Below are 22,743 nucleotides of genomic sequence, written 5' to 3'. Positions count from 1 at the left end.
AGTTCTACTTTCCTCCCACTCACTTCTTTCGAGAGAAACTCCTTCTCCAGAAAGTTTCCGAATTTAGCAACAAAAGTCTTGCCTTCGGATCTGTGATAGAAGGTGTATCCAATAGTCTCCTTTGGATATCCTATGAAGACACATTTCTTCGATTTGGGTTCGAGCTTATCAGGTTGAAGCTTTTTCACATAAGCATCGCAGCCCCAAACTTTCAGAAACGACAACTTCGGTTTCTTGCCAAACCATAGTTCATAAGGCGTCGTCTCAACGGATTTTGATGGTGCCCTATTTAACGTGAATGCGGCCGTCTCTAGAGCGTATCCCCAAAACGATAGGGGTAAATCAGTAAGAGACATCATAGATCGCACCATATCCAGTAAAGTACGATTACGACGTTCGGACACACCATTACGCTGTGGTGTTCCGGGTGGCGTGAGTTGCGAAACTATTCCACAATTTTTCAAATGTACACCAAACTCGTAACTCAAATATTCTCCTCCACGATCAGATCGTAGAAACTTTATTTTCTTGTTATGATGATTTTCAACTTCACTCTGAAATTCCTTGAACTTTTCAAACGTTTCAGACTTATGTTTCATTAAGTAGATATACCCATATCTGCTTAAATCATCTGTGAAGGTGAGAAAATAACGATATCCGCCACGAGCCTCAATATTCATCGGACCACATACATCTGTATGTATGATTTCCAACAAATTTGTTGCTCTCTCCATAGTACCGAAGAACGGCGTTTTAGTCATCTTGCCCATGAGGCACGGTTCGCAAGTACCAAGTGATTCATAATCAAGTGGTTCCAAAAGTCCATCAGTATGGAGTTTCTTCATGCGCTTTACACCGATATGACCTAAACGGCAGTGCCACAAATAAGTTGCACTATCATTGTCAACTCTGCATCCTTTGGCTTCAACATTATGAATATGTGTATTACTACTATCAAGATTTAACAAGAATAGACCACTCTTCAAGGGTGCATGACCATAAAAGATATTACTCATATAAATAGAACAACCATTATTCTCTGATTTAAATGAATAACCGTCTCGCATCAAACGAGATCCAGATATAATGTTCATGCTTAACGCTGGCACCAAATAACAATTATTTAGGTCTAATATTAATCCCGAAGGTAGATGTAGAGGTAGCGTGCCGACTGCGATCACATCGACTTTGGAACCGTTTCCCACGCGCATCGTCACCTCGTCCTTAGCCAATCTTCGCTTAATCCGTAGTCCCTGTTTCGAGTTGCAAATATTAGCAACAGAACCAGTATCAAATACCCAGGTGCTACTGCGAGCATTAGTAAGGTACACATCAATAACATGTATATCACATATACCTTTGTTCACCTTGCCATCCTTCTTATCCGCCAAATACTTGGGGCAGTTCCGCTTCCAGTGACCAGTCTGCTTGCAATAGAAGCACTCAGTTTCAGGCTTAGGTCCAGGTTTGGGTTTCTTCTCTTGAGTAGCAACTTGCTTGCCGTTCTTTTTGAAGTTCCCCTTCTTCTTCCCTTTGCCCTTTTTCTTGAAACTAGTGGTCTTGTTGACCATCAACACTTGATGCTCCTTCTTGATTTCTACTTCCGCAGCTTTCAGCATCGCGAAGAGCTTGGGAATAGTCTTATTCATCCCTTGCATATTATAGTTCATCACGAAGCTCTTGTAGCTTGGTGGCAGTGATTGGAGAATTCTGTCAATGACGCAGTCATCTGGAAGATTAACTCCCAACTGAATCAAGTGATTATTATACCCAGACATTTTGAGTATATGCTCGCTGACAGAACTGTTTTCCTCCATCCTGCAGCTATAGAACTTATTGGAGACTTCGTATCTCTCAATCCGGGCATTTGCTTGAAATATTAACTTCAACTCCTGGAACATCTCATATGCTCCATGACGTTCAAAACGTCGTTGAAGTCCCGATTCTAAGCCGTAAAGCATGGCACACTAAACTATTGAGTAGTCATCAGCTTTGCTCTGCCAGACGTTCATAACATCCAGCGTTGCTCCTGCAGCAGGCCTGGCCCCCAGCGGTGCTTCCAGGACGTAATTCTTCTATGCAGCAATGAGGATAATCCTCAAGTTACGGACCCAGTCCGTGTAATTGCTACCATCATCTTTCAACTTTGCTTTCTCAAGGAACGCATTAAAATTCAACGGAACAACAGCACGAGCCATCTATCTACAATCAAACATAAATAAGCAAGATACTAATCAGGTACTAAGTTTCATGATAAATTTAAGTTCAGTTAATTTACTTAAAGAACTCCCACTTAGATAGACATCCCTCTAATCCTCTAAGTGATTACGTGATCCAAATCAACTAAACCATGTCCGATCATCACGTGAGATGGAGTAGTTTCATTGGTGAACATCTTTATGTTGATCATATCTACTATATGATTCACGCTCGACCTTTCGGTCTCCGTGTTCCGAGGCCATATCTGTATATGCTTGGCTCGTCAAGTTTAACCTGAGTATTCCGCGTGTGCAACTGTTTTGCACCCGTTGTATTTGAACATAGAGCCTATCACACCCGATCATCACGTGGTGTCTCAGCACGAAGAACTTTCACAACGGTGCATACTCAGGGAGAACACTACTTGATAATTTAGTGAGAGATCATCTTATAATGCTACCGTCAATCAAAGCTAGATAAGGTGCATAAAAGATAAACATCACATGCAATCAATATAAGTGATATGATATGGCCATCATCATCTTGTGCTTGTGATCTCCATCTCCGAAGCACCGTCGTGATCACCATCGTCACCGGCGCGACACCCTGATCTCCATCGTAGCATCGTTGTCGTCTCGCCGAGCTTGTGCTTCCACGACTATTGCTACCGTTTAGTGATAAAGTAAAGCATTACAGCGCAATTGCATTGCATACAATAAAGCGACAACCATATGGCTCCTGCCAGTTGCCGATAACTCGGTTACAAAACATGATCATCTCATACAATAAAATTTAGCATCATGTCTTGACCATATCACATCACAACATGCCCTGCAAAAACAAGTTAGACGTCCTCTACTTTGTTGTTGCAAGTTTTTACGTGGCTGCTACGGGCTTAAGCAAGAACCAATCTTACCTACGCATCAAAACCACAACGATAGTTTGTCAAGTTGGTGCTGTTTTAACCTTCGCAAGGACCGGGCGTAGCCACACTCGATTCAACTAAAGTTGGAGAAACTGTCACCCGCAAGCCACCTATGTGCAAATCACGTCGGGAGAACCGGTCTCGCGTAAGCGTACGCGTAATGTCGGTCCGCGCCACTTCGTCCAACAATACCGCCGAACCAAAGTATGACATGCTGGTAAGCGGTATGACTTATATCGCCCACAACTCACTTGTGTTCTACTCGTGCATATAGCATCAACATATAAAACCTGGCTCTGATACCACTGTTGGGTTTCGTAGTAATTTCAAAAAAATTCCTACGCACACGCAAGATCATGGTGATGCATAGCAACGAGAGGGGCAGTATGATCTACATACCTAGTAGATCGACAACGGAAGCGTTTGGTTGATGTAGTCGTACGTCTTCACGACCCGACCGGACAAGCACCGAAACTACGGCACCTCCGAGTTCTAGCACACGTTCAGCTCGATGACGATCCCCGGACTCCGATCCAGCAAAGTGTCGGGGAAGAGTTCCGTCAGCACGACGGCGTGGTGACGATCTTGATGTACTACTGCTGCAGGGCTTCGCCTAAGCACCGCTACAATATTATCGAGGACTATGGTGGCTGGGGGCGCCGCACACGGCTAAGGAATAGATCACGTGGATCAACTTGCGCATCTCTGGGGTGCCCCTGCCTCCGTATATAAAGGACTAAAGGGGGGAGGCGGCCGGCCAAGGAGGGCGCGCCAGGAGAGTCCTACTCCCTCTGGGAGTAGGATCCCCCCCCCAATCCTAGTTGGAATAGGATTCGCGGAGGGGGGAAAAGAGAGAGAGGGGCCGACCCCCTCTCCTTGTCCTATTCGGACCAAGGGAGGGGAGGGCGCGCGGCCCATGTAGGGCTGCCTCTTCTCTTTTCCACTAAGGCCCATCATGGCCCATTTAGCTCCCGGGGGGTTCCGGTAACCTCCCGGTACTCCGGTAAAATCCCGATTTCACCCGGAACACTTCCGGTATCCAAACATAGGCTTCCAATATATCAATCTTTATGTCTCGACCATTTCGAGACTCCTCGTCATGTCCATGATCACATCCGGGACTCCGAACAAACTTCGGTACATCAAAATGTATAAACTCATAATATAACTGTCATCGTAACCTTAAGCGTGCGGACCCTACGGGTTCGAGAACAATGTAGACATGACCGAGACATATCTCCGGTCAATAACCAATAGTGGAACCTGGATGCTCATATTGGCTCCTACATATTCTACGAAGATCTTTATCGGTCAGACCGCATAACAACATACGTTGTTCCCTTTGTCATCGGTATGTTACTTGCCCGAGATTCGATCGTCGGTATTCCAAATACCTAGTTCAATCTCGTTACTGACAAGTCTCTTTACTCGTTCTGTAATACATCATCCCGCAACTAACTCATTGGTTGCAGTGCTTGCAAGGCTTAAGTGATGTGCATTACCGAGAGGGCCCAGAGATACCTCTCTGACAATCGGAGTGACAAATCCTAATCTCGAAATACGCCAACCCAACATGTACCTTTGGAGACACCTGTAGAGCTCCTTTATAATCACCCAGTTACGTTGTGACGTTTGGTAGCACACAAAGTGTTCCTCTGGTAAACGGGAGTTGCATAATCTCATAGTCATAGGAACATGTATAAGTCATGAAGAAAGCAATAGCAACATACTAAACGATCGGGTGCTAAGCTAGTGGAATGGGTCATGTCAATCAGATCATTCACTTAATGATGTGATCCCGTTAATCAAATAACAACTACTTGTTTATGGTTAGGAAACATAACCATCTTTGATTAACGAGCTAGTCAAGTAGAGGCATACTAGTGACACTTTGTTTGTCTATGTATTCACACATGTATTATGTTTCCGGTTAATACAATTCTAGCATGAATAATAAACATTTATCATGATATAAGGAAATAAATAATAACTTTATTATTGCCTCTAGGGCATATTTCCTTCACTACCTGCAGCACTCGACTATCAGTGTGTGGTGGGGGAAGAGGGAGGCCCAATTAACTATAGAGGTACAATGGCTGGTATATGTGTGGAGGAGGAGAGAGGCCTACCTCATGTATTAAGGAGATCGATCTGCCTCATGTATTAAGGGAGATCGATCGGCATCCATGTATATGTGCAGGAGATGAATAAGGTTGGGAGAGAGACAGAGCTAGAGTGTTGGAGGGGGTGGTAGTGGAGTTGCTTCTAACAAATTTGGGATATGCTTGCTAGACAAACAGAGGGCACGCCCGTAATATCAATAAGAGAGGAGATGGCTGCTTGTTGTCTGTGCACGTGCGTGTGAGAGACGGGTCAGGAGGCATGCACAAATAATGGGGGGGCGATGTGGCTGTGGTAAGCAGACATAACTACATAGGAAGATCAATCGCCCTTTGTAAGAGAAAGGAGAGACATAACTTGTGAGGTACGCCGATCAATGGGGGGGTAGTTAAAGTCGATCTAGGTATATGTTGGGAGATCGATCGGTATACATGCATGTGTGTGTTAGAAGCAAATGAGGCACGAGGAGAAGGATAGAGAGAGAGGGATGCATGTAGGAGGTGGTACGAGAGGCATACTATATCGGGGGGAGGATTGTGCGAGTACGAGAACGATGAAAAGAGTGGTGGGAGTGAGGCATGGACGGTGACAAGAGAAGAGGGGAAGCTTGTGTTTGTGCTAGGCACACCTGGCTAGAGAGGCATATCGATTGATGTGTGCCGTAAAGAAGGAGCTGGGGGGCCTACACACACCATGGGTGAACGACCTAAAGTGAAAAGACGAATTTGCGCGATGGAGCTAGAGAATGCTGATGGAGGGTGAGAGGGATGCGGGCGTGTGCATGCACAAGAGAAAGTTAGCGCTAGCTACAAAGATAAGAGGGTTGTGTGGGTGTAAAAGACGAATAGAGATCATATATACTTCATTATAAAAAGCGAATTCGGATATTTGAAGAATTTATCATAGTGTTTCAAACTGACGGATGTGTGAATATATATAACGGTGATACACATGGTGTGGTTATGAACATGGTATACTACATTTAATATGTTTTATCTCTACTCTTATAAAAAACGGAGTTGTTGATGATGGTGTTCCTGCCATCCTGCATTATAGGCCGTCTGATTTATATCTGGCGGATAGCAAGGAAACTATGATGGTTGAAGTTGGCAACAATCATGATTGTAGATTCTTATTGAAATAGAGAAACGAATTCGAATTTAGTTCGAATTGCAGCGGTAGTATAGACATTTGAATGCACTAAAATGTTGGTATGAGTAGGTTACATGCATTGTACAGCAAGCGAAAAAATTTAATCGGACATAACATGGATTCATACTCCCTCCTTACATCTATATAGGGCGTAATGAGATTTTTAAGACCGCCTTTGACTATTGACAAGATTAATAGTACATGACATGCACAATGTGAAAATTATATCATTGAAAGAACCTTTCACAGACGAATTTAATGGTGTGCTTTGCGTAAGTTGCATGTAATATATCATTGCTCTAATATTTGGTCAAAGTTAGCATCGAAAAATGCATTAGGCCCTATATAGATGGAAGGAGGGAGTAGCTTTGAATAGCATTTGTATAGTAAAACGGGGCAAGACTCTCTCTTTGTGTGGTGTGAATAGTTTTATTTTTTCGTTTTCTTTCTGGTTGAGGGAAGTGCGAATTGATTTGGTACGTACAAGTACAATATTACTACATGTTAGGCTTGTCCCTAAAATTCAACCCGCGTCTTGTTATATCCCAAAAATTCAGATATCGTGCTCCCAAAATTGGCGCCCTCACAACCCGCGCCTTGCTATCCCAAAATTACAACGCGCGCGAAAACTCCCTCCAGCTGCCAAATCCCGACACGCGAAATCCCCCTTCTAACCCTGAGCCGAAAGGGCCGCTAGTTCAAATCGGTGGGGGGTACTTTTGTAACACACCCTACATTTTGGACAAGCGCGTTCCTAAGTCATGCTTCACCCCCTCCCATCGCCCCCTTTTCGCCATTCGAAATCCCAGGCCGCCATAACCTCTCCGCTCCAGCCTCGAAACCCCACCCTCCTCCGTCCGCCACGTCACTGCTGCCCAGCCGGAGCCTCTTCCCCGATGACATCGTCCAGCGCAACAGCTCGACGTCCCTCGTCCACCTCCCCGGATGAGGATCCGTCATCCATCTCGCCGTCCTGCCAGTTTAGCCGCCCCGTCCTCCACCTCCAAGGAGCTGCTCCGACGATTGCCTCGTCTATCACGGCTGCTCCATCCCCACAGCGCCGCCTTAACTTGCTCCACCGGAACCGCAGCATCCTCACCGACTCCTCGGACAAAGCCGAGGCCTACTCGGCGCCACCAAAGAGGTTGTACACTCATCGCATCGCACCTTCTCCTTAACTCGACCTCCCGGCGCCGACGGTGCTCCATCCCGCACCCCCATGGAGCGGCTACCTTGAAGCCGGTGTCGTGGGCGACATCACCACAGCGGCTCTACCCAGTGCGAGGCCCCTTCGACGGCGGTGTCCATACCAGCCAGATCTGCTGCTGCTGCTCCAGCTATCGCTCGATCGCTCGCTCGCCCAGCTGCTGCTCCTGCTCTCCCCCTTGCTCGTGCTGCTACTCTGCTCTGATTAAGCCAAACTTCAGTCGACTAAATCGACTTTTGGGTCAGTCGATTTCAGGGGTTGGGGGGGCTCGCCGGAGTTAAGGAAGAACCACCCGCAACGGGGACGGGGGCTCGCCGGAGAGGTACCCCACTATCTATCTTAGGGTTCAGGGTGGGGGCGGGGGGCCTAGAGGGCTGGCCGGGGTGGCGGTGGCGAGTTGTTTCGGGGCGGCGAGGCGGCGCTGGGGCCGGTGGTTCGACCGCTGGTGGCTGGCGGCTCAGGGGGGTGCAGGTTGAAGATGAACTGCAGGCCCTCCCTAAACTACATGTCAAGTGCCTCTCTGCTACCATTGCGTTCAGTTTCGACAGTAGCATTCAGATTCCACAGTAAATTTCAGTTTCGACAGTTAAGTTCAGAGTCAATAGTTTTTACCTCATCTATTGTAGTCAGGTGGTTTTTGGTGATGTTAATTTTACATCCATTTTACATCATCTATTGGAGATGCTATTAGAATCCCACTTGAGATTGACGATGTCTGTCTTGTGCTGCTTCAGCCTTGACGTCTTATGGCTCGCCGGAGCTGCTCCAACGACAAAACGATCCGTCACAACAAAGCAGTGCCCTGGACGTCGTCTACAGATTCCTCAGATCTTCCTCCACACCTCCGACAGCCACCTCTGCCTCAATTGCTTCAGCGACCAACCCAATGATGTTGAGGTCGACACGGCTACGGCAAAGAGGTTGTACACTTGTTGCATCACTTATTACTATACATTCACGTCGATCCATTAGGGCTATTTTGGTTCAACAGTAAAACATTGATCCACTGGTTGTTACCATCACTCTAAATTTTTGCATGCTCTCCTTACATAATCTCACCATATTTTTTTCGTATGCATGTCAGATATTGTACACAGTCATGCTGAACATGTAGAGAAAAAGAGAAGAGTTTTGCGTGGCAATACAATGTCATGCAGACATCGCTCCATGGTGGGTTCAATGGCAAACCCTCCCCACCCCTCTCCAAATCATAATCCAGAGGAAGATATCTGTTCTGAGGCGGATTCGGATGCCGCTGACCACTCCTACTTACCCCCCAAGGTGTTTGCTCTACCTTGGCATGATGATGTTAGTCATATCATGCATATGTTGCCTTGTAGTGCCTACTTTTGACATCATATATGTCATTTGCTTAGTTTAGACATGTTCTGTAATGCCACATGTTTAGTTTCTATATCATATATGGGAATTATGCAGTCTCATGTCTTTTAGCCAGCCATAATATATGTGAAATGTGCAATGCCATCCTGTTTAACCAGGCATCTTATATTTGAATGATATCTTGCCCATCCTTTTCTTCATTACATTTCCATTTGTCGACAATGTTTGTACATTAAACTACTCTTCCTGTGAATCAGCCATTTGGGTGGGAGATGGAAAAATCTGGAGTGAAAACAAGGCCTTTAGAGCAGACAGTGCTACCTGTCGAAGCAGATCTCTTATTGGGTCCCGATAGCTCCCCAGAGATGGATTCAGAGACAGATGACTAGTCCTATTCCCCCACTGAGGTGTATGCTCTAACTTGGCACGGTTATACTGCTCATATCATGCATACGGTGTCTTCCATTGCATAGTTTAGACATCATATACACAATATTCAACACCATGTTCTTAGTTCAGACATCACATCGAATGCCCTCTGTTTAGCATATAAATCACATATGTGAATTAAATGATGGATCCTGATTACTTAGATAACATGTAGGTGAATTATGCATGTAGGTGAATTATGTCATGCAATCCTGTTTAGTTATTCATCATATCTTTGAATTATGTTATGCTATGCTATCCAGTTTAGATAGACATCATATATGTGAAATTATGTCATGCTATCCGTTTTAGTTAAACAATATACATGTCAACTATTTCATGCCCTCTTTTTCCACACTATCTATTGCATCTGTCTCTCATACAATGTCTGTACATTCAACTATGTTTCCTGTTTATCAGCCATTTGAATTGGAGCGGGTGATGCCAGTATCTAGCGGACTAAAAACACGGTCTTCAAATAAAACAGTGCTACCTCTTGGTGGAGATAGCACCCCGGTTGTACATGCACAAGAACCAGCCCTACCACACATAACCCAAACTCTCGCAGATTGTACCCCTACTATGATGGACAGAGAACCAGCTTCACCCAATCTAACCCCAACCCCAACCGATAGTAACCCAGTTCCTGTTGACACAGCACCATCTCCACCACAGAGCTCCCAAACAAGAGCAGTTAGTAAGGCAGCTCCAGTGCCCAAAGGGCCAGTACTATCACGGCGGACCCCAACTCCACCAGTTAGTACGCTTATTCCTGTGGAGGAAGCACAACCAGCTAGTCGTAGTTTAGCATCTATCGCATTTGATGTTGTTAAATCGTATGTGCGTATCTTCCCATCTTGGAAATATTATACTGGAGATGAAGGAAAATGCCAGTTGCAGGTGTTTGTCCAGGAGTTATGTGTAAGTAATGTTATTCATGGCAATTACTTTGCTTCCTCCCATACATCCTACCTCCATGATGGTTATAATACAGCAAATTTTCCCATTTTTCTCTATAGAGAAGGACCGATTTGGAAACTCAGGATGAGGTAACCTGTGCTAATACCTCTGCTATCTTCAAGAATGCTTGGTGTCAGTATCGGAATTACCTGAAGAAAACGTACTTCACCGGCAAAGAAACTCATCAAATTCCCTTACGTTCTCCTGAGACACATTTATTGGACGGTGACTGGGAACGCCTTGTTCTGTACTGGTCCCGAACCAAGAATGTGGTAAGGTCTATGAGCTCATTTTCTATTTTTAAGTATTATATTCTTGCGTCTTACTGTACTCTGTTCATGTAGAACAAGTGCCTAAACCTGAAGAATAATTGTTCTAATTTAATATTTCATTGCTATCATAGGACATAGATATATGTTTGTTTGATGCTTTTATTATGTACTAGTACTTGGCAATAGAAGACTTGGTAGTTTAATCCTATCCACCTTAGTAATGAACTGGTTCAATGAAATGAGTTTCATATACTAGTACATGCTAAACTTGTTATGTGTCTGCTTGTTTCTTCTTTTAGAATGCTGACAGAATATTGGGGAAGAGTGCCTTATTAAGCAACGGTAAAGGAAGTAATGCAGATAAGGTTCAGGATAGTGACACATCCTGTCTTGGTTTAGTGTTGGAGTTACTGGCCACTACCGCTTGCACAAGCTATTCAAACTCACTGTCTGAATCAGTTCGGTTTCTTGAGTCTCAACTACAAGCTGAAAGACATCGATCAACTGTGCTGCGACAAGAAGCGGAAGGACTGCGGAAGTCCCTGGAGCATTCAGATGCATACTTTCTGGTGCAACAGCAAGCATTGGAGGATTTTAGCGCCAAACAGGACAAAGCTAATCAGCTTGCTAAGCTTATTGCCAGCATGGTGGATACCCAGGATAACGTTTCTTGAGCTCTTCTGAAGTTGTTTCAGTTATGCTCTTGTTTTGCTGCCGCGTTTATTTGCACTGGTGGCCAATTTTGACGGCCAGTGTATATGATATGCTGCTTTGTTCCCTATATTTGCACTGGTGGCGAACTTTGATGCCCAGTGGATGTAATATGTGTAATATCTGTGATAGCCCAGCGCTAGTTGCTTGCTTATTTATTTCCTTGTTGTCTTGTTTATTTGTTTGCTTGTAGTCATTGCAGTTCTTTTTCCGCGGTTAACTAGTGGCTGCAATAACCTATTTTTTAAAACTAGGCCACAATAACCATGGGCTAATATTTACTGTAGTGACACTGGGCCTCCTACGGGCCGTAGAAACAGTGGGCCTTCTACGGGCCGTAGAAACAGTAGGCCTTCTACGGGCCGTAGAAACAGTAGGCCTTCTACGGGCCGTATCATCAATGGGCCTTATACGGGCCGTATGATCGATTGGCCAAACATGGGCCAATAACAGGCCACATTATGGCAGTAAACGGGCTAGAGTTGGAATCGTCCGTTCATGGCCCGACCGTAACGGGCCATCGTTAATAGGCCGTATTTGATGATGCTATGAAAACGGCTCAACGTATTAACGGACCACAAACGGGCCGACTGTAACCACGAGCTGAATTTGGCCCACAAGCAGAAAATGACAGTAACGGGCCGTAAGTAAACGAATGCTAGAAATGAGCCCAAGAATAAATGGGCTTTGAGAAGGCCGAAAGATAACATGGGCTGGAAACGACCCAATGGAATAACGGGCCATTAATGGGTATAAAGTGATACACTGTTCATTACGGGCCAGTTTCACCACGGGCCGTTAATGGGTGTAAAGTGATACACTGTTCATTACGGGCCAGTTTCACCACGGGTCGTTAATAGGCCAAGAGTTGCATAGGGCCTCATATGGGCCGAAAGACGTCATGTGCCATACATGGGCCAGAAGTGAAAACGGGCTGGAATCATATTGGATGGCCTAGATGACGCTACTGGGCCTAATTCGGATAGGGCGTAACGGGCCTTGGGTTAGCGGGCTGTAAATGGGCTATATGCGAACATGCCGTTAACAGGCTTTCCATGGGCCAGCCCGCCACCTTTTGACCAAGTCAAACGGGCCGGCCTTTTCACAGGAATGGGCCTCTGTTGGGCCGTGCCACGTGTCGACGTATCATAGGCGCCTATCGGACCCACTGACGAGCTGACACGTGTTTCGTCCGGCCAATAAGAATTTTACACGTGGAAATTTCCCATTGGTCGGGGCTGTTAACGGGTTACCGGATCCAAAACCTGACCCGATAGCTTAACGCGTTCCGTTACGGTGGATGCCATGTGTCGGTCACCCTTGACGAAAGCACTTCTGTGACGCGTGATTTATCGTCATGGAAGTGGACACTTCTGTGATGATAATTTTGGTAATGTCATGGAACACTTCTACGACAGCACAAGTATGACTATCTTGATTCTGTCATAAATTTGTCATGGATGTACATGCATGACAAAAAAAGCGACCTACTGTGACAAACACGTATCACCACGGAAGTGTATTTTTTTGTAGTGTGGATTTGTTTTATAGAAACTATTGATCTCTCATGCTTCACTTAAGATTATTTTGAGAGTCTTTATAGCATGGTAATTTGCTTTAAATCCTAATATGCTAGGTATTCAAGAATAAAAAAATTTCTCTTATGAGTGTGTTGAATACTATGATAAGTTTGATACTTGATAATTGTTTTGAGATATGAAGATGGTGATATTAAAGTCATGCTAGTTGAGTAGTTGTGAATTTGAGAAATACTTGTGTTGAAGTTTGTGATTCCCATAGCATGCACGTATGGTGAACCGTTATGTGATGAAGTCAGAGCATGATTTATTTTTTGATTGCCTTCCTTATGAGTGGCGGTCGGGGACGAGCGATGGTCTTTTCCTACCAATCTATCCCCCTAGGAGCATGCGTGTAATATTTTGCTTTGATAACTTGTAGATTTTTGCAATAAGTATATGAGTTCTTTATGACTAATGTTGAGTCCATGGATTATACGCATTCTCACCTTTCCACCTTTTCTAGCCTCTCTAATACCGCGCACCTTTCGCCGGTATCATACACCCACCATATACCTTCCTCAAAACAGCCACCATACCTACCTATTATGGCATTTCCATATCCATTCCGAGATATATTGCCATGCAACTTTCCACCGTTCCGTTTATTATGACACACTCCATCATTGTCATATTGCTTAGCATGATCATGTAGTTGACATCATATTTGTGGCAAAGCCACCACTCATAATTCTTTCATACATGTCACTCATGTATCATTGCATATCCCGGTACACCGCCGGAAGCATTCATATAGAGTCATATTTTGTTCTAAGTATCGAGTTGTAATTGTTGAGTTGTAAGAAAAATAAAAGTGTGATGATCATCATTATTAGAGCATTGTCCCAGTGAGGAAAGGATGATGGAGACTATGATTCCCGCACAAGTCGGGATGAGACTCCGGGCGAAAATAAAAAAAGAAAAAAAGAAAAGAGGCCATAAAAAAGAGAAAAGGCCCAAATAAAAAAAGAAATGAGAGAAAAAGAGAGAAGGGACAATGTTACTATCCTTTTACCACACTTGTGCTTCAAAGTAGCACCATGATCTTCATAGTAGAGAGTCTCTCATGTTATTACTTTCATATACTAGTGGGAATCTTTCATTATAGAACCTGGCTTGTATATTCCAATGACGGGCTTCCTCAAAATGCCCTAGGTCTTCATGAGCAAGCAAGTTGGATGCACACCCACTTAGTTTCTTTTTGAGCTTTCATATGCTTATAGCTCTAGTGCATCCGTTGCATGGCAATCCCTACTCACTCACATTGATATCTATTGATGGGCATCTCCATAGCCCGTTGATACGCCTAGTTGATGTGAGACTATCTTCTCCCTTTTTGTCTTCTCCACAACCACCACTCTATTCCACCTATAGTGCTATATCCATGGCTCACGCTCATGTATTGCGTGAAAATTGAAAAAGTTTTGAGAATGTCAAAAGTATGAAACAATTGCTTGGCTTGTCATCGGGGTTGTGCATGATTTAAATATTTTGTGTGGTGAAGATAGAGCATAGCCAGACTATATGATTTTGTAGGGATAACTTTCTTTAGCCATGTTATTTTGAGAAGACATAATTGCTTTGTTAGTATGCTTGAGGTATTATTATTTTTATGTCAATATTAAACTTTTGTCTTGAATCTTTCGGATCTGAATATTCATACCACAATTAAGAAGAATTACATTAAAATTATGCCAAGTAGCACTCCGCATCAAAAATTCTTTTTTTATCATTTACCTACTCGAGGACGAGTAGGAATTAAGCTTGGGGATGCTTGATACGTCTCCAACGTATCTATAATTTTTGATTGCTCCATGCTATATTATCTACTGTTTTGGACATTATTGGGCTTTATTATCCACTTTTATATTTTGGGACTAACCTATTAACCGGAGGCCCAGCCTAGAATTGTTGTTTTTTTTGCCTGTTTTAGGGTTTCGAAGAAAAGGAATATCAAACGGAGTCCAAACGGAATGAAACCTTCAGGAACATGATTATCTCAATGAATAAGACCCGAGAGACATGGACCCTATGTCAAGAAAAGAAACAGGAGGCCACGAGATAGGGGGGCGCGCCCACCCCCCCAGGCGTGCCCTCCACCCTCGTGGGCCCCTTGTTGCTCCACCGACATACTCCTTCCTCCTATATATTCCTACATACCCCCAAACGATCAGATACGGAGCCAAAACCCTAATTCCACCGCCATAACTTTCTGTATCCACGAGATCCCATCTTGGGGCCTGTTCCGGAGCTCCGCCGGAGGGGGCATCGATCACGGAGGGCTTCTACATCAACACCATAGCCCCTCCGATGAAGTGTGAGTAGTTTACCACAGACCTACGGGTCCATAGTTAGTAGCTAGATGGCTTCTTCTCTCTTTTTGGATCTCAATACAATGTTCTCCCCCTCTCTTGTGGAGATCTATTCGATGTAATCTTCTTTTTGCGGTGTGTTTGTTGAGACCGATGAATTGTGGGTTTATGATCAAGTCTATCTATGAATAATATTTGAATCTTCTCTGAATTCTTTTATGTATGATTGGTTATCTTTTCAAGTCTCTTCGAATTATCAGTTTGGTTTGGCCTACTAGATTGATCTTTCTTGCAATGGGAGAAGTGCTTAGCTTTGGGTTCAATCTTGCGGTGTCCTTTCCCACTGACAATAGGGGCAGCAAGGCACGTATTGTATTGTTGCCATCGAGGATAACAAGATGGGGTTTTCTTCATATTGCATGAGTCTATCCCTCTACATCATGTCATCTTGCTTAAGGCGTTACTCTGTTTTTAACTTAATACTCTAGATGCATGCTGGATAGCGGTCGATGAGTGGAGTAATAGTAGTAGATGCAGGCAGGAGTCGGTCTACTTGTCTCGGACGTGATGCCTATATACATGATTATACCTAGATATTCTCATAACTATGCTCAATTCTGTCAATTGCTCAACAGTAATTTGCTCACCCACCGTAGAATACTTATGCTCTCGAGAGAAGCCACTAGTGAAACCTATGGCCCCCGGGTCTATCTTTATCATATTGATCTCCTACTACTTATTTATTTCCTTTGCTATTTACTTTGCCTTTATTTTACTTTGCATCTTTATCATAAAAATACCAAAAAAAATTATCTTATCATATCTATCAGATCTCACTCTCGTAAGTGGCCTTATAGGGATTGATAACCCCTATTTGTGTTGGTTGCGAGGATTTATTTGTTTTGTGCAGGTACGAGGGACTCGCGTGTAGCCTCCTACTGGATTGATACCTTGGTCCTCAAAAACTGAGGGAAATACTTACGCTACTTTGCTGCATCATCCCTTCCTCTTCAGGGAAAACTAACACAGTGCTCAAGAGGTAGCAGATATCATGAGCATAGGGTGTTATTTCAGTATCCGAACCCCTGATGATATCTGTATTGTATTCGGGTGCTGGGAGCATGATCAGGTCCGTACTGGCATCTCCGCTCTCGTCCTGCCATACCACGGATGGCTCGAAAAGCCTTTCCACAAAGGTATTAGGTGGGACGGGGTCATGCTTGGCGCCCATGCGAGTGAGTATATCTGCTGCCTGCTTACTGTCTCGAGCGACATGATGAAATTCAAGCCAGTTGAATCGAGCCAATATTTTTAATACGGCGTTTTGACATGCCGCCATTTTTGGATCTTTTGCATTGAACTCTCCATTTACCTGTGATATTGCGAGGCTTGAGTCGCCACGCACCTCGAGGCATTGTATGCCCACGAAGACATCCATGCGGAGACCATGTAGAAGTGCCTCGTGTTCGGCTGCATTATTGGAGTCTGTATACATGATTTCCAACATGTAGCGGACTGTGTCCCCCGTAGGGGATGTCAAGATGACGCCAGCCCCAGTCCGGCTAGCATTTTAGAGTCGTCGAAGTACATTATCCAGTTGGAGTAGGAACTGTACTCTTTAGGGAGCTTGGCTTCTGTCCACTCTACAACGAAGTCGGCTAGCACGTCATATTTAATAGCTCGGCGAGGCTTGTATGTTATTTCAAATGGTAAGAGCTCGATGGCCCATTTAGCTATGCGGCCGGTGGTGTCCCTGTTGTTCATAATGTCGTTCAGTGGTACTTCAGATGCCACCGTGATCGAACACTCTTGAAAATAGTGCCAGAGTTTTCAGGATTCCATAAAGACCACATAAGATATCTATTGGTAGTGAGGGTATAGGTGTTTGCATGGTGTAAGGACCTCCGATACGTAATAGACTGGCTTTTGGATGGGGAATTTATGTATGTCTTCCCCTCGCTCAACGATGAGTACGGCGCTCACTACCTGGTGAGTTGCGGAGATATAAAGCAACATAGGCTCGCCAACACTTGGGGTGGCCAAGATTAGGTTGCCTGCTAGTAAGGTTTTTATTTCTTCCAATCGGGCTATGGCCGCTGTATCCATTTGAAGTTTTCGGTGCGTCTAAGCAGTCTATATAGTGGTAATGCTTTTCCCCTAATCTGGAGATGAAGCGGCTCAATGCCGCCACGCACCCTGCGATCTTTTGGACATGCTTTAAGTCTATTGGTGTAGCCAATTGCGACAAGGCTCGGGTTTTAGCTGGGTTTGCTTCAATTCCCCTGTGGGAGACAATGAACCCTAGTAGCTTCCCGGCTGGAACGCTGAAGATGCATTTTTCCGGATTGAGCTGTATGTTGTATGTTCGGAGGTTCTCAAATGTGAGGCGGAGATCATCCACCAATGATTCGACATGTTTAGTTCCGATGACTACTCGTCCACATATGCTTCAACTGTTTTGCCGATTTGTTTTTCCAAGCATGTCTGAATCATGCGTTGGTAAGTGGCACCAGCGTTTTTAAGCCCAAAAGGCATAGTGTTGAAGCAGAAAGGCCCATACGGGGTGATGAACGCCATTGCGGCCTGGTCGGACCCCTTCATTTTGATCTGATGATATCCTGAGTAAGCGTCGAGGAAACACAATGAGTCGTGTCCCGCGATCGTATCAATGATCTGGTCAATGAGGGGCAACAGAAAAGGGTCTCTAGGGCAGGCCTTATTGAGGTATTTGAAATCGACACAAAGGCGCCAAGATTTATCCTTCTTCGGCACCAGGACCAAGTTGGCTAGCCAATCCGGGTGTTTGATTTCTCTGATGAACCCGGCCTCGAGTAGTTTGGCTAGCTCGTCCCCCATAGCTTGTCGTTTGGGTTCAGAAAGTCGCCGCAACGTTTGCTTGACTGGTTTGAACCCTTTGATTATGTTAAGGCTATGTTCGGCCAATCTGTGTGGGATCCTCGGCAAAGATGTCCCAATTTTCATGTAGTAACACGCGTAAGGCGGCGTCTACCGTCGGATCCAGCTGTACTCTGATGGATTATGTTTTATTAGGATCTGTCGGGTGTACTTGAAATTTAACTATTTCATCTGCTGGCTTGAAAGAGGTGGATTTAGGTCTCTTCTCGAGAATCACATCATCCTTGTCCACCGTGGATCGTAGGGTGGTTAGTTCTTTGGCCACGAAGGCTTCAGATAGTGCCTCAAAGGCCAAGGATGCGGTTTCGTTTTCGGTGCAGAGTGCTTTATCTGGATCACTCGTAACTGTGATTATTCCATTGGGCCCTGGCATTTTAAGCTTCATGTAACCATAATGGGGTATGGCTTGGAAGTGTGAAAAAGCGTCCCGCCCTAGCAGGGTGTGGTATCCGCTATTGAAGGGAACAATGTGAAAGAGCAACTCTTCCGATCTGTAATTTTCAGGCGTGCCGAATACTACGTCAAGTTTAATTCTCCCCGAACATCGTGCTTCTCGACTGGGGATGATGCCTTGAAAGGTGGTACTGTTTTGCTCGACGCGTGTTCAATCAACCTGCATTTTGTCTAGCGTGTCCTCGTAGATAAGGTTAAGCCCACTGCCACCGTCCATGAGAACTTTAGCAAGTTGAAATTCGTCCACAATGGGGTTTAATAGTAGAGTGGCGGGTGCTCGGACTAATTGGTCCCTTGGTTCGTCGTCAGCGGTAAAGGTTATTGCCGCGTCGTTCCATGGGCTTACTATGGTTACTTGGTGGACTTCGGCGAGGTCGCGAAGTGCCCTCTTACGTTGATTATGTGAAGAGAAAGTCTCGAAGACCGTATGGACGTTAAAATCATCATCTTCTGGAGAATGCTTCTCTGGAGTGGCGGTGGTGAGGATGGCGTCCCCACTTTTAGCTACCTGCCGGAGTACCCAACATGCTCGGAGGCTGTGAGTTGAGTTTGCGCTTGGCGTCGCATGTATCAGACACGGCTTATCGAGGAGTTCGTCAAGAACAGACCTGTGTCCCATCAAGGGTTTGTTTTTCTTACCGACGGGCTTATGGTCGGATGCTTCGTAAGGGTGTATCCGTTTTGCCCAGGCAATACACTGCTTAAAGGCGGCAGGTTCCAATTGGGTTTTCTGGGCCTTCCACGTGCTTTTCGTCGCGCAGTACTTTCATACTATGTGCGATAGTTCCGGAAAACTCTATATGCGATGGCAGTCGAGGGCATTCCGAATTCCCTGGTCGGTACAATTGCGATGAAAGACCGGGACTGCATCATCGTCGCATCAATCTTTAATCTTGTTTTTGACAAGTAGGAACCTGGCCCAAAAGTGATGGACCGCTTCCTGAGGTAGCTGCCGTACATACATCAGGTCATATATGTCTGGAGGTCCTGAATTACTTGGAGAGTATTGATTGTGGTGGGTGGGTGGGCTAAAACTCAAATCTCGAGCCAAATTTGTGTCCGGAGCTTGTAAAGGCTCCGACGTCAGTAGCTCGGGTCCGGGAAGATCCAAGTCCTCTCCGGACCCTATGTCCGATCCCGAGTTGAGGGGACGTGGAGTCCCATCTAAAGGAAGGGTATCCGACTCAAGGGGTTCGGAGATCCGAACATCGCTGGTTGATACGTCTTCGTCGTATCTACTTTTCCAAACACTTTTGCCCTTATTTTGGACTCTATCTTGTATGATTTGAATGGAACTAACCCGGACTGACACTGTTTTCAGCAGAATTACCATGGTGTTGTTTTATGTGCAGAAAACAATATTCTCGGAATGACCTGAAACTCCACGGGAGGTCTTAGAAAAAAATAATAAAAAATCCTCGCCAAATATGAAGACCAGGGGGCCCACACCCTTTTGACGAGGGTGGGGGACGCCCCCCCCTAGGGCACGCCCCCTACCTCGTGGTCCCCCTGTTGACCCTCCGACGCCAACTCCAACTCTATATATTTGCTTTCAGAGAGAAAAAAATCAGAGAGAAGAAATCATCGCGTTTTACGATACGGAGCCGCCGCCAAGCCCTAAAACCTCTCGGAAGGGCTGATCTGGAGTCCGTTCAGGGCTCCGGAGAGGGGGATTCGTCGCCGTCGTCATCATCAACCATCCTCCATCACCAATTTCATGATGTTCACCACCGTGCGTGAGTAATTCCATCGTAGGCTTGCTGAACGGTGATGGGTTGGATGAGATTTATCATGTAATCGAGTTAGTTTTGTTAGGGTTTGATCCCTAGTATCCATTATGTTCTGAGATTGATGTTGCTATGACTTTGCTATGCTTAATGCTTGTCACTAGGGCCCGAGTGCCATGATTTCAGATCTGAACCTATTATGTTTTCATGAATATATGTGAGTTCTTGATCCTATCTTGCAAGTCTATAGTCACCTACTATGTGTTATGATCCGGCAACCCCGAAGTGACAATAATCGGGACCACTCCCGGTGATGACCTTAGTTTGAGGAGTTCATGTATTCACTATGTCCTAATGCTTTGTTCCGGTTCTCTATTAAAAGGAGGCATTAATATACCTTAGTTTCCAATAGGACCCCGCTGCCACGGGAGGGTAGGACAAAAGATGTCATGCAAGTTCTTTTCCATAAGCACGTATGACTATATACGGAATACATGCCTACATTACATTGACGAACTGGAGCTAGTTCTGTGTCACCCTATGTTATGACTGTTACATGATGAACCGCATCCGACATAATTATCCATCACTGATCCGGTGCCTACGAGTTTTCCATATACTGGTTTACGCTTATTTACTTTCCCGCTGCTACTGTTACAATCACTACAAAACTAGCGGGTGCACCCGCGCAATTGCGCGGCTAGAATAGTTTTTTTATATTTTATACTTAGGATAGTTGATACGTCTTTTGTTATTTAATCTTATTATATGGATTTGAACATGTATTATAGGCAATTAGATATTACTCCCTCTATAAAGAAGTATACGAATGTTTAGATCACTACTTGATCGAAACGCTCTTATATTTCTTTACGAAGGATTGATCTTAACACTTTTATATTTCTTTACAGAGGGAGTATTATTTATTCACCTTTGTATCCATTTTTAAAGCCTCATAAAGTTATATGCATTTTCTAATTTTTACATCTACTCTTATTTCCATTTGACCAAACATTTTGTTCTTCCTTTTTTCTCACTAAGGTTCGTGAAATACTGAAAGTATTTTAATACTTTCTAAACTGAGTTCCTGCAAGTGTGTTTAATGTTGTATATTGTTTTCCTTTAACGGACATTGTTTGTTGATTCTTAGTAATCATTTTGATGATCCAGATGGCAAAATTTAATTTTTTTGGATCCTATGATCCTTTGCTGAATGTTGTATATGTTTAGGCTATTTTAGAGTATTTTCTTTCATGTTTTATCTATGATTTTTTAGGATTCATATTTTATTTACGTGTGCCAGGATCGGTGCATTCCACGGAGAAGTAATAAAAAGAATCTGTACCCAATTTTGCATAGCCCATGCATGAAGCCTACAAAGGCCCAACATATATTTTAGGCTCATTGGCGCAAAAAATCTGATTCTAAAAAAACAATTTCTTTTCTGTGTCTAAAAGAACAATTTCTTTTCTAAGTAAAACATCCCGTAGCCCCAGGTCCCAGAGTCAAAAGAAAAAACACACTCTCCTCTGCTCCTGTACGATTCCCCACCCGGCTCCTCATCCACTTCCGCCATTTCCTCCGATTTGCCGCCGGCGAAGGTATATGTCGCCGCTACCCATCAGGAAACTAATCCCCATGTTATCACACATCTACATGTCGCTTATTTTTTGTCCGAATTTTGTTACCTTGAGGTGGTGGCGCTGGCGCATGTGGCTGGGTGAGTACGTGGATCTCGGCGAGGTCGTCGAGTCTGGCGACGCGGCCATGGATATGGCCAAGGAGAGCGTGGGCTACACTGCTCAAAAATTTATTGGTCGGAGGCTTTGGATGATGGTGGCACAGAGGTAGTGAGGGATCTCACGGAGTAGGGAACAGTAGCAAGACGTGAGCAGCTTCTGCTGGCGGATGTTAGTTGTTGCCCTCCTGCTATGCGACCTGCTACCAAACGTAGGTGTTACTGCAACCATACAAGTTTTTGTGTAGGGGAATGATCTAGAAATCTGAATAAGTTTTTATCATTCCATTGCTAAACAATACTCATACCACAACTTTCTGTGTGGAGAAGTGCTCGTATACTTGCCCTCTGAATTTTGCAATAGAGAACATAGTAAAGCAAACATATTAAATTATCTCGACCTAGCAAGTGATTCTTGCATCTAATTATTGTTTGACAGTAAAAGCATCAGCCTAATTATTGATTGTCGATGTCACAAACTCACAATTATTATTTTTTAGTTGCCAATTACATTATCTGTCAAACAATAAGAAAACTTTTCCCACCGTGACTCCCATTTTAGCACCCCTAAAGAGTTTAATCTGAAAAGTTAGTGCAATCACATGGAGGAGGTTTTCTGTTAGAAACATTAGTTAGAACTGTAAACATATCTGAGTGTTGTATATCTTTTTCTAGCTTTTATTGTGGCGTGTCCTTGGTAACA

General features: G+C 44.4%; 1 long non-coding RNA gene across 1 annotated transcript; it reads left to right on the top strand.

Annotated features, from left to right (window-relative positions):
* Positions 1 to 21,639: 21,639 nt before the first annotated feature.
* On the top strand, positions 21,640 to 22,434 carry LOC125517602. The gene is made up of 2 exons (XR_007287715.1): positions 21,640 to 21,903; positions 21,997 to 22,434. It is a non-coding gene; the product is annotated as an uncharacterized LOC125517602 (long non-coding RNA).
* The last annotated feature ends 309 nt before the right edge of the window (positions 22,435 to 22,743 follow it).

Source organism: Triticum urartu, chromosome 1 (genome assembly GCF_003073215.2).
Source record: "Triticum urartu cultivar G1812 chromosome 1, Tu2.1, whole genome shotgun sequence".
In the NCBI taxonomy this organism is placed as follows: Eukaryota; Viridiplantae; Streptophyta; class Magnoliopsida; order Poales; family Poaceae; genus Triticum; species Triticum urartu.
The sequence above is the reverse complement of the archived record's forward strand: the minus strand, read 5'-3'. Positions and strand labels throughout refer to the sequence as shown.